Below are 11,502 nucleotides of genomic sequence, written 5' to 3' on the forward strand. Positions count from 1 at the left end.
CTTTAGGGAAGGAAATCTGCCATCTTTACATGTGACTCCAAGACCCATAGCAATGTGGTTGATTTTAACTGCCCCCTGAAATGGCCTAGCAAGCCACACAGTTCAAGGGCGATTAAGGATGGATAACAAATGTTGACCTTACCAGTGACACCCAAATGAAAGAATAAAGAAAAAATATATAGTACCAGGCATCAGTGAATCAGATCTTTATACTCTGCTGTGTACTGGAGCTATCACTGAGACCATAAGACCATGAGATCATAAGACATAGGAGCAGAACTTAGACCATTCGGCCCATCGAGTCTGCTCCGCCATTCAATGATGGCTGATAAGTTTCTCAACCCCATTTTCCCGCCTTCTCACCGTAACCTTTGATCCCCTTACCAATCAAGAACCTATCTATCTCAGTCTTAAGTACACTCAATGACCTGGCCCGCACAGCCTTCTGTGGCAATGAATTCCATAGATTCACCACCCTCTGGCTAAAGAAGTTTCTCCTCATCTCTGTTCTAAAAGGTCTTCCTTTTACTCTGAGGCTGTGCCCTCAGGTCCTAGTCTCTCTTACTAATGGAAACATCTTCCCCACGTCCACTCTATCCAGGCCTTTCAGTATTCTGTAAGTTTCAATCAGATCCCCCCTCAACCTTCTAAACTCCATCATGTATAGACCCAGTTGCTCATATGTTAAGCCTTTCATTCCTGGGATCGTTCTCGTGAACCTCCTCTGGACCCTCTCCAGGGCCAGCACATCCTTCCTGAGTATTGCTCACAATGTTCTAAATGTGGTCTGACCAGAGCCTTATAAAGCCTCAGCAGCACATCCCTGCTTTTATATTCTAGTCCTCTCGAAATAGATGCCAACAGTGCATTTGCCTTCCTAACTACTGACTCAACCAGCAAGTTAATCTTAAGAGAATCCTGGACTAGGACTCCCAAGTCCCTTTGCACTCCAGATTTCTGAATTCTCTCCCCATTTAGAAAATAGTCTATGCCTCTATTCTTCCTACCAAAGTGCATGACCTTACACTTCCCCATGTTTTATTCCATCTGCCACTTCTTTGCCCATTCTCCTAACCTGTCCAAATCCTTCTGCAGCTTTGCCACCTCCTCAATACCACCTGTCCCTCCACCTATCTTTGTATCATCTGCAAACTTAGCCAGCATGCCCTCAGTTCCTTCATCTAGATCATTAATGTATAAAGTGAAAAGTTGTGGTCCCAACACTGACCTCTGCGGAACTCCACTAGTCACTGGCCGCCATTCTGAGAAGGACACCCTTATCCCCACTCTCTGTCTCCTGCCAGACAGGCAATCTTCTATCCATGCTAGTACCTTGCCTCTAACACCATGGACTCTTATCTTACTGAGCAGCCTCCTGTGCGGCACCTTGTCAAAGGCCTTCTGGAAGTCCAAGTAGATAACATCCATTGGCTCTCCTTTCTCTAACCTACTCATTACCTCCTCAAAGAATTCTAACAGATTTGTCAGGCATGACCTCCCCTTTATGAAACCATGCTGATTTTGCCCGATTTTACCATGCACTTCCAAGTATTCTGAAATCTCATCCTTAATAATGGACTCTAAAATCTTACCAATGACTGAGGTCAGGCTAATCGGCCTGTAATTTCCCGTCTTTTGCCTCATTCCCTTCTTAAACAGGGGGGTTACATTAGTGATTTTCCAGACCTCTGGGACCCTCCCTGACTCAAGTGATTTCTGAAAGATCACCACTAACGCCTCCACTATCTCTTTAGCTATCTTCTTCAGAACTCTGGGGTGTAATCCAACAGGTCCAGGTGATTTATCCACCTTCAGATCTTTCAGTTTTCCTAGCACCTTCTCCTTGGTAATGGCCACCATACTCACCTCTGCCCCCCTGACTCTCTTGAACATTGGGTATGTCACTCGTGTCTTCCACTATGAATACTGACACAAAGTACCTATTCAGTTCCTCCGCCATTTCTTTGTTCCCCACTACTACTTCTCCAGCGTCATTTTCCAGTGGCCCAATGACCTCTTTTGCCTCTCTCTTACCCTTTATATATCTAAAAAAACTCTTGCAATCTTCTTTTATATTACTGGCTATTTTACCCTCATATTTAATCTCCTCCCTCCTTATTTTTTTTTTAGTTGTCCTCTGTTGGTCTTTGTAGGCTTCCCAATCCCCTGGTTTCCCACTGCTCTTTGCCGCATTGTGTGCTTTCTCTTTAGCTTTTATGCTGTCCCTGACTTCCCTTGTCAGCCATGGTTGCCTCGTCCTCCCTTTAGTATGTTTCTTCTTCCTAGGGATGAATTTTTGCTGTGTCTCCCAAATTACTCCCAGAAACTCCTGCCATTGCTGTTCCACTGTCTTTCCTGCAAGGCTCATCTCCTAGTCAATTCTGGCCAGCTCCTCCCTCATGCCTCTGTAGTTGCCTTTATTCAACTGTAATACCGTTACGTCTGATTCCAGCTTTTTCCTCTCAAATTGCAGGGTAAATTCTATCATATTATGGTCACTTCCTCCTAAGGGTTCCTTCACCTTAAGCTCCCTTATCAAATCTGCCTCATTACACATCACTAAATCTAGAATTGCCTGTTCCCTAGTGGGCTCCACCACAAGCTGCACCAAAAAGCCATCTCGTAGACATTCCACAAATTCCTTTTCTTGGGATCCACTACCAACCTGATTTTCCCAGTCTACCTGCATATTGAAATCCCCCATGATCACTGTAACCTTGCTTTTCTTACACACCTTTTCTATCTCCTGGTGTATCTTGTGCCCCACATCCTGACTACTGTTCGGAGGCCTGTACATAACTCCCATTATGGTTTTTTTACCTTTGTGGTTCCTCAACTCTACCCACACAGATGCTACATCATCTGACCCTATGTCATTTCTTGCTATCGATTTAATTTCATTTCTTACTAACAAAGCAACCCCGCCCCCTCTGCCAACCTGCCTATCTTTTTGATAGGGTGTATATCCTTGGATATTTAGCTCCCAGTCCTGATTCCCTTGCAGCCATGTCTCCGTGATGCCCACCACATCATACCTGCCAATTTCAATCTGCACCAGAAGCTCATTTATCTTATTTCGTATACTGCGTGCATTCAGATACAACACCTTCAGTCCTGTATTTCCCGCCCCTTTCTCATTGTCGTCCCTTTATCAGATGTGCTTGAATTTAGATTCCTAGCTCTTTCCAAACACTCTGTCCTATTTTGTGTTCTGGAGACTTTAATAGCCTCTCTGGGGCTCTCCTTTCTTTTCAGTTTTTTCATAATTTTCCATGAAGTTGAATCCAACCCCCCACACACTAACCTGCTGCTTTGTTTCCCATTAGTCGTACTTCTTGGAGTTTTACCTTCCCCACCGCCCCCCCCTTTCTATTTTAAAGTCCTGTTGACCATCCTATTTACCCTTTTCACTACAACATTGGTCCCAGATCGGTTCAGGTGGAGTCCGTCCCAATGGTACAGATCCCTCCTGTTCCAATACTGATGCCAGTGCCCCACGAAATGGAACCCCTCTTTCCCGCACCACTCCTTTAGCCACGTGTTTACTTCCCTTATTCTCGCGTCCCTATGCCAATTTACATGTGCCTCGGGTAGTAATCCGGAGATTATAATCCTTGAGGACCTGTCCTTTAATTTAGTTCCTAGTTCCTGATAATCCCCAAACAGGTCCTCTTTCCTAGTCTTGCTATGTTATTTGTCCCGACGTGGACCACAACAACTGGATCCTCCCCCTCCCTCTCCAATATCCTTACAAGCCGGTCAGAGATGTCCCTCACCCTGGCACCGGGCAGGCAACTACCATGTGGGACTCTCAATCCTGCTTACAAAGGAAGCTATCAATTCCCCTAATTATAGAATCCCCTACAACTACCACTTGTCTTTTTGCTCCCCCCTCTTGAATGGCCTCCTGTGCCACGGTGGCGTGGTCAGCTGGCTCATCCTCCCTACAGCCCTCTTCCCCATCCACATAGGGAGCAAGTACCTCGTACCTGTTGGACAAGGTCAAGAGCTGAGGCTCCTCTGATCCTCAACACAGGATCCGTCTACCTGCCTCACTTGCAGTCACACCCTGCTGACCCTGACCACTGACCGGACTTGAGGTACTTAATCTACAGGGTGTGACTGCCTCCTGAAACAAAGCATCCAGGTAACTCTCCCCCTCCTGGATGTGCCGCAGCTTCTGGAGCTCAGACTCCAGCTCATCAATTCTGAGCTGGAGTTCTTCCAGCAACCAACACTTGCTGCAGATGTGGTCACTGTGGCTCGCAATGGGATCTGCCAGCTCCCACATCATAAAGCTACAGCACATCACCTGCCCAGCCATCTCTACTTAGATAATTAATTTATTAATTAGCTTTGCAGAGTTTTTTTCCAAATTTGGTGCAGATTTCCTACCAACCAATCAGGTCACAGCTTTCCTGTGAAGTCACTTTTTCAGTTTTGGCTTCAGTTACTCTGTGCCCCGAGGTCACTGCTCCAGTGTTCCTCCCTCCGAGTCTGCTCCCTGGAGACAAGGCCGTGAATCCCTGAGGTAAGCTAGATTCATGCTCACTGCTCCAGTGCTCCTCCCTCCAAGTCTGCTCCCAGGATTTACTAACCAAACACAAACTATGTTGTAGCAGGTAGAAATGAATTGTTCTCTTCTACTTCCTGCATATTTTGTATGTATAAAAACTATCCTTGAGGCACACACGAACAGCACACCACCAGAATGGGATGGAATGTTTTCTTTAGCTGGTGTGTACTGTACACGTACAGAAACCACCACTGTGACACACGAGCTGTACACCACCAGATGGGAGTGGATCATTCCATTTCTTCTTTTTCTCATATTCTAATTTAGATTTGTAAATAGTGATTTAATCCATTTTGCTTTCATCCTTGCAACTTTGTGCAGGAAGCTGTGACGAGGGGGAATATTCTGATTCGGAATTTTTCGACTGAAACTGTGAAAGATTTACCTCAAAACATTATAGTTTGGCCACTATTAAAATTAGCCAATGATTTAATGGTACATCAGTGCCAGTTAGGGCTGAAGCACACTTAAGCGTTACAGATTGCAACCAGAGATGGCCAGGTTAACCATCTAAAAAGTGCCTTGGCAAACTTTACTATGACAACGATGCCACATAAGTGCAAGTTGTTGTTGCTATAACCAAATTATAGCTTGAGTGTCAACATACAACTGAAATCATAATCCAGATCAATTCAAACTGACAGATGGTCCCTATATCACTTACCGCATATTCCTTGGAACTATCTCTTTTACTATTTTTAAATCTTTATTTATGTAATATTATGTACCAAATAAAATATACAAGATATCATCATTTGGGATCTCAGTGCTTCATGTGATAGACAGGAGTTCATAATACATGAAAGCAAAAAAAGAAGTAGGAACAGGAGTAGGCCATACAGCCCATCAAGCCTGCTGTGGTATTCAAACTCGATACATCAGCCAGCTTGAGGCCTTTGGGGAACATGCACCCCAGCAGGCCCATAACCTCAGAGTGATACCCACTGCAGTGGGTCCATTATCTTACATTAATGACCATTTCAACAAGCCCATTGCCTCATATTAATGCCCATTTCAACAGGCTCATGACCTTCAGGGGAGCAGCTGGCTTGGTGGCCTTACATTACCACCCACAGGGAGACACAACTGGGTGATATGCCAGGAATAGGTGAAAGGGACTGCTGGAGAGTCTGGGTGGGAGACCAGGGAATTGTTTCTTCTCATCTGAGAATTTAATATCCAGCACAACTGGGGTAACTAAAGCTCCTGTGGTAGTGAGGTTTTGCATTTGTCAAATAGCCCTTATAATGCTACTTACAGACAATTTTAGTTTCCCAAACTTAATTGTTCTAATTTAGAAGAATCCAATCATTATCAATTTCTCTTGCGCTTCTGAGAATCACCTCAAGTGAGGTGTATGCCTCTATTACTAGAGAAATGGAAACTGGGCAACGGGGACTTGAAGAGAGAGGGAATTGTCTTGGGGAGGCAGCGAATGGGGTTTGGCTGGAGAGGGCTGAGATGGGTAATGGGAAATTGAGGCTTAGGGAGAGAATGAGGCTGGGGATGGGGGGAATCAGGGATAGATGGATTCTGTGGATTGGGGTCTCAGGGAAAGAGGTGACTAAGGATGGGGTAGCGAAGGGGATATTGACTTGGGGGATTGGGGCTCAAGTGGGAAGGGGAGAATGAGTGGGGTGGGAGTGGGGACCAGCATTTTTGGCATCACCAAGAGTGGCCAGTAGGAGAAACATTGAAAAAGGAACAACCCGTTAAAGGGTTAAGTGAAATGTGAAGACTTTACTGTGGGGAAGTGGTGAAGAATTACTTTTGCTGATGGGCGAGTGGAGGACTAGGGAATAGAAACCAAGGATTCTCACTGGAAAAACAAGAGGGAAGATTCTTGAACATGGGACGATTATAACATGGGATCCTTCATCATAAGTGGCTATTGAGAAAGAGAATGAAAGTTTGGGCTGAATTTTACGGGCCATCCACAGGGCAGGAAAACAAATGTATGGACCACTAAATTTGGGCACTGTGCCATTGGTAATGTACCCGTGGCTGGTCCATCCACCCCACCATGATTTTACAGGCAGCATGGGAGGGATCAGCTGGGTCACCTACTCGGACCTCAATTGAGGCCCTTAAGTGGGCAGTTAATGCCCAATTAAGGACCCCATCCAGCGCCGTTCTGATATAATGAGCGGTGGGTGAGGCCTGCACCCAACTTAAAGCCTAGCAAATTTAACCATGTGGGCTGTTGGTCAGTGAAAGGGGCAGTGCCTTCTTCCCACGCCCCTTGTGCTAATTAGCGCCCCCGTCCCCATAATCTTACCTCCCTATGTCCAAACTGCCTCCCTGCTCTGTCCAGCAGGCCCCCACTCCCCCTCACAAGAGCCTGCTAGCCTAGCCCTGGAGAAATCTTGAACTTACATCCATTGCTGAACACCACCTCCTGCCCTACCTGCAGTACCAGAAGTGGCCACCACTCCTGCTTGATGCTGCTGGTGTACATAGTTGATGACCTCTGATTGGCCAGCAGCTCTTGTAAGGCAGGGCTCCCTCCTGGAGGCAACCAGAAGTCCCGCCTTATAATAATTAAAGCAAGGCACGCAGCTAAGTGGATGCGGGCTTGTCCCTGAGATTTATGTTGGGGTGCAGGGAGCCCGCCCTCAGCGTGAAATCCAGCCCCTTATTTAAAAGGAAAAGGGATAGATATTTGGAAAGGAGGAATCTAAAAGGATCTGGGCAGATCTGGCCCAAATTCCAATCTCCCTTTCCTCTCCAAAGTCTGTGAAAGTGTTGTTGCCTTCCAAATACATTCTTTCCCAGAACTCCATATATGAATCCTTCAATCAGGTGTGTGCTCCTGCCACAGTACTGAAATGGCTCTTAGCAAAGTCACAAATCATATCCTGTGTGAATGTGGCCATGGAAAATTATCTCTCCTTCTTCTCAACCTGTTTGCAGCCTCTGACATGGTTCACCAGACCATGGTCCTCCAATGTCCCACCTCCATTGCCCAGCTAGATGGGTCTGCGCTTGCCTGGTTCCATAAGAATACAAAAACATAATAGGAGCAGGAGGCCGATTGGCCCCTTGAAGCTGTTCCGTCATCCAGTGAGATCATGGCTGATCTGATTGTGGCCTTAACTCCATTTTCCTGCCCGTCTCCCATAACGATTTACTCCCATGTCAGTCAAAAATCTGTCTAACTCAGCCTTGAATATATTCAATGCCCCAGCTTCCACTGCTGTCTGTGGAAGAGAATTCCTAAGACTAATGACCCTGTGAGATAAAAAAAAATCCTCATCTCCTTTTTAAATGAGACGCCCCTTATTTTGAAACAGTGCCCCCGGTTCTAGATCTCCCCATGAGGGTAAAACACCCTCTCAGCGTCTACCCTTTTAACCCCCCCTCAGATTCTTACATGTTTCAATGAGATCACCTCTCATTCTTCTAAGCGCCACCCAAACACTCCCCACCCCACTTCCGATTAGACCCAACATGCTCAACCTTTCCTTATGACAAAACCCCTTGATCTCAAGAATCAGCCTCGTGAACTTTCTCTGAACTGCAGAGTGCAGTATCTACCTAGCTGGCTGTTTGGCCATTTCCCTGTGTAGTGAGGCTGTGGACCTTCTGAGGGGCTGCCTCCTCACTTCTGTAAGGCCCCAGCATGGCTGCCATCTCTCTTTGACAATCACGCTCTGCAGGCAGCTCCCGACACTCCGTAATGCCCAGCGCCGTTGACTTGAGGCCAATCTTGCCACTGGCCCGATTAGGGAATTTACATTCACAGGGATGCAAATAGAGCGCAGGGACATGGCAATTCTTCTAGTATTGGAATTAGATCAGGGCAGTTGTAGATGAAAATTATGTGACAAAACCTCCAGGGAATATGCCCAACCTGAGTTGGTAACCATGTCCTAATACCTCAGCCAAGTGTGTCCATCACATGTGAATATAGATGTTATTGGGAAGCTATTTGTCACAGGGAGAGGATGCATCAATGCCTCATGACTGCTTCCTGCAGTGCAGTTTGCAGCTTTCAATTGTGTCTGTAATATAGACACAAATTGATGCCTGAGGGCTACTGACAGTCTCACACTGCTGATTTGTTGGATATGTAGGGGTTGCCAATGATTGCTGAGCTGAGCCTGGATTCCTACAATGGGTTCTTCAGATTGTCCTCGTACTGAGGGGCTTGCACTGTTCTCACTTACAGGACTATAGTCCACTGATCAGTATGAGTCTCGGGCTGAGAAATCATTTGTTGGAGGCCAAATTTAACTGGAATTGCATTCCTATCTATCTGGTCATAGCCAGAGCATCACCTACAATGTCTTCTCTTCTCCCTCTCACTGTTATCTTTGGTAACCCCAAGGAGCCATTCTTGGGTCCCTCGTATTTCTCATTCACATGCTGCCCCTCAGCTGAAAACACAATATCAGGTTCCACATATACACTGATGACCCCTAGCTCTTCCTCACTATCACCTCTTGCCCCCTCTACTGTCTCTAAATTTAGTCAGACTGCTTGTCAGACACCTAGTACTGGATGAGCAGAAATTTCACTCCAAACTCCGTTCCCTAGCCACTAACTCCCCGATTCGTCTCCCTGGTAATCTGAAGCTGAACTAGTCTGTGCACAACATTGGTGGCATATGTGACATTAAGATGTGTTTCCAACTACATAAGTGTGACATCACCAAAAGTGCCCATTTCCACCTCCATTACATCACCCCACTCTGCCCCTGCCTTAATACATCGCTGCTGAAACTCTCATCCATGCAAGGATATGCATCCTTGTTACTTCAAGATTTGACTGTTCCAACACCATCCCGGTTGGCCTCCCAGTTTCCACTGCTCCATAAACCTGAGCTTATTTAAAATCCAGCTGCCCATATCTTAACTTGTATCAAGTTGCTTAAACACATCATCCCTGTGTTCACTTATCCACCTTCACTCCTGAACAACAACAACTCTTTTTTAATCCTCATTCTCATTTTCAATTCCCTCCACAGCTTCAGTCCTCCCAATCTCTATATCCTCTTTCAGCCCTACAACCCCGTGACCCCTGTATTTCTCCAATTATAGCCCTTTTTGTCCCATATTAATCCTTACGCTAATGGTGGCCATGCAGTCTGCTTCTGAGGCACTCAAATCTGGAATTCAATCCCTAAAACTTTCTGTCTCTCTACCTCTCTCCCCTCCTTTAAGGCACTCCTTTAATCCACCTATTTGACTAAGCTTTCAATCACCTGTTATAATAAAACTCACCAGTGCTCCATTTGGGGTCCACAAAGGGCATTCGACTCCAGATCTCATTACAGCCTTGGCCCAAACATGGACAAAAGAGCTGAATTTTAGAGACAAGGTGAGAGTGCTGTCCTTGGCATCAAGGTAGCATTTGACTGAGAGTAGCATAAAGTAGCCCAAGCAAACCTGAAGTTCATGGGAATCAAGGGGAAAACTCTCAACTGGGTGCCTAGCAGAAGATGTGGTTATTGAAGGCCAATCATCTCAGCCCAAGAGCATCACTGCAAGAGTTCCTCAGCGCAATGTCCTAGGCCCAACCATCTTCAGCTGCTTCATCCATTACTCTCCCTCCATCAGAATTGTGGAGGTTGGCTGATGTTTACATCATATTCAATACCATCTACGACTCCTCAGATACTGAAACAGGCTGTGTGCACAAAACAAGATCTAATCAACATTCAGGCTTGGGATGATAACTGCAACTCATATTGTTAGGAAATAGAGACAGTATAAGTAAGTTATATTTGAATTTGTGGGTGTTAGGAATGAGTTTTAGCTTTACTGTTTAAGCTTGATTTGTATTTCTGTATTTCTGTGTTAAGAAAAGTTCAAGTTGAGTTTCAGTTTCACTTTAAAATGTACTGGCATTTAAAGTGAAAATTTACAACTGTAAGAGAAGTTAAGCAAACACAAGAGTAGAAAAACTGGGCTGTTGCCTAGCAACAGGGATCCAGAGAGGCAGCTCCTTCCCACAGACATACACAGAAGAAACTAGAAACAGCAGTTTTGAGTTCAGTTTTGAAGACAGCTACCAAGCAGAAGCAGCCTAGAAGGGGCAGATAGCCAGTCCCAAGCTAAAGTTGGTTGAAAGTAGCTGCCAGAGAGAGCCTGGAGTAAAAGGGATAGATACAAGTCCCAAGCTGAAGAAGGAAGTCCCCAAAAAATCCAGGAGAGTGGAACAGGAGAAAGTCCAGGAAGACCTTTTAGTCAAAGGGAGGGCAGGAACCTGGAAAAGATCCTGTTAAGTGAAGAGCGAGGCTCCAAGTTTCAAGTTTGAAGGGACAAAGGCTTGTGAGAAGTCAGAAGGCCCAAATAGATGGCTAAAGGTTTGTAACTCTTTGCTATGGGCATGTGAAGCCGTGGTGTAACGTTGATGGCTGAGTCAATGAGCGACAGTGCGTGGAAGGCAGTTTGAATGCAAATGGTGACCCAGGGAGAGGAGCATCAGAAGAAGAGCTTGAAACCCTGGAGGTGAACCTTGAGGGAGGCACCTGAGAGAAAGCGTCAATTTGGGAAAAGGCTCCAAAGCGAGGTCTTGGAGAATGGAGATTGGAAACCCTCGCGTGAAAGACAAAGTTCAGTGAGACAGGCTGCTCACAGTATGACAAGCGTCTGGCGGGGAGCTGATGAGAGATCTGTAGTATCTGGCTGAGGTGGCATCTGTCAATTGGTTTCAGAGTGTGGTGTGTCTGACCACAGGTTGCCTATTGGTACATGGACAGTGTACTTACTGTGAATATTAGAGTATAAGATAGCTTTTGTAACTTGTGCTATCCTTACAAATCTGTATATATCTGTAAAGGTATAGTTGTGGGTGAAAGAGCATTGTAATATAGTTCATCTTTTCTTGTTTAATAAATGTTTTATACTTTTGTTAAAAGCTCATTAGCTGACTCCAGTGACTCTGTTCAGTAGCCCCTCTCCATGTATCTGGACAAACAA

The sequence above is a fragment of the Carcharodon carcharias genome, chromosome 2, assembly GCF_017639515.1.
Source record: "Carcharodon carcharias isolate sCarCar2 chromosome 2, sCarCar2.pri, whole genome shotgun sequence".
Taxonomy (NCBI): domain Eukaryota; kingdom Metazoa; phylum Chordata; class Chondrichthyes; order Lamniformes; family Lamnidae; genus Carcharodon; species Carcharodon carcharias.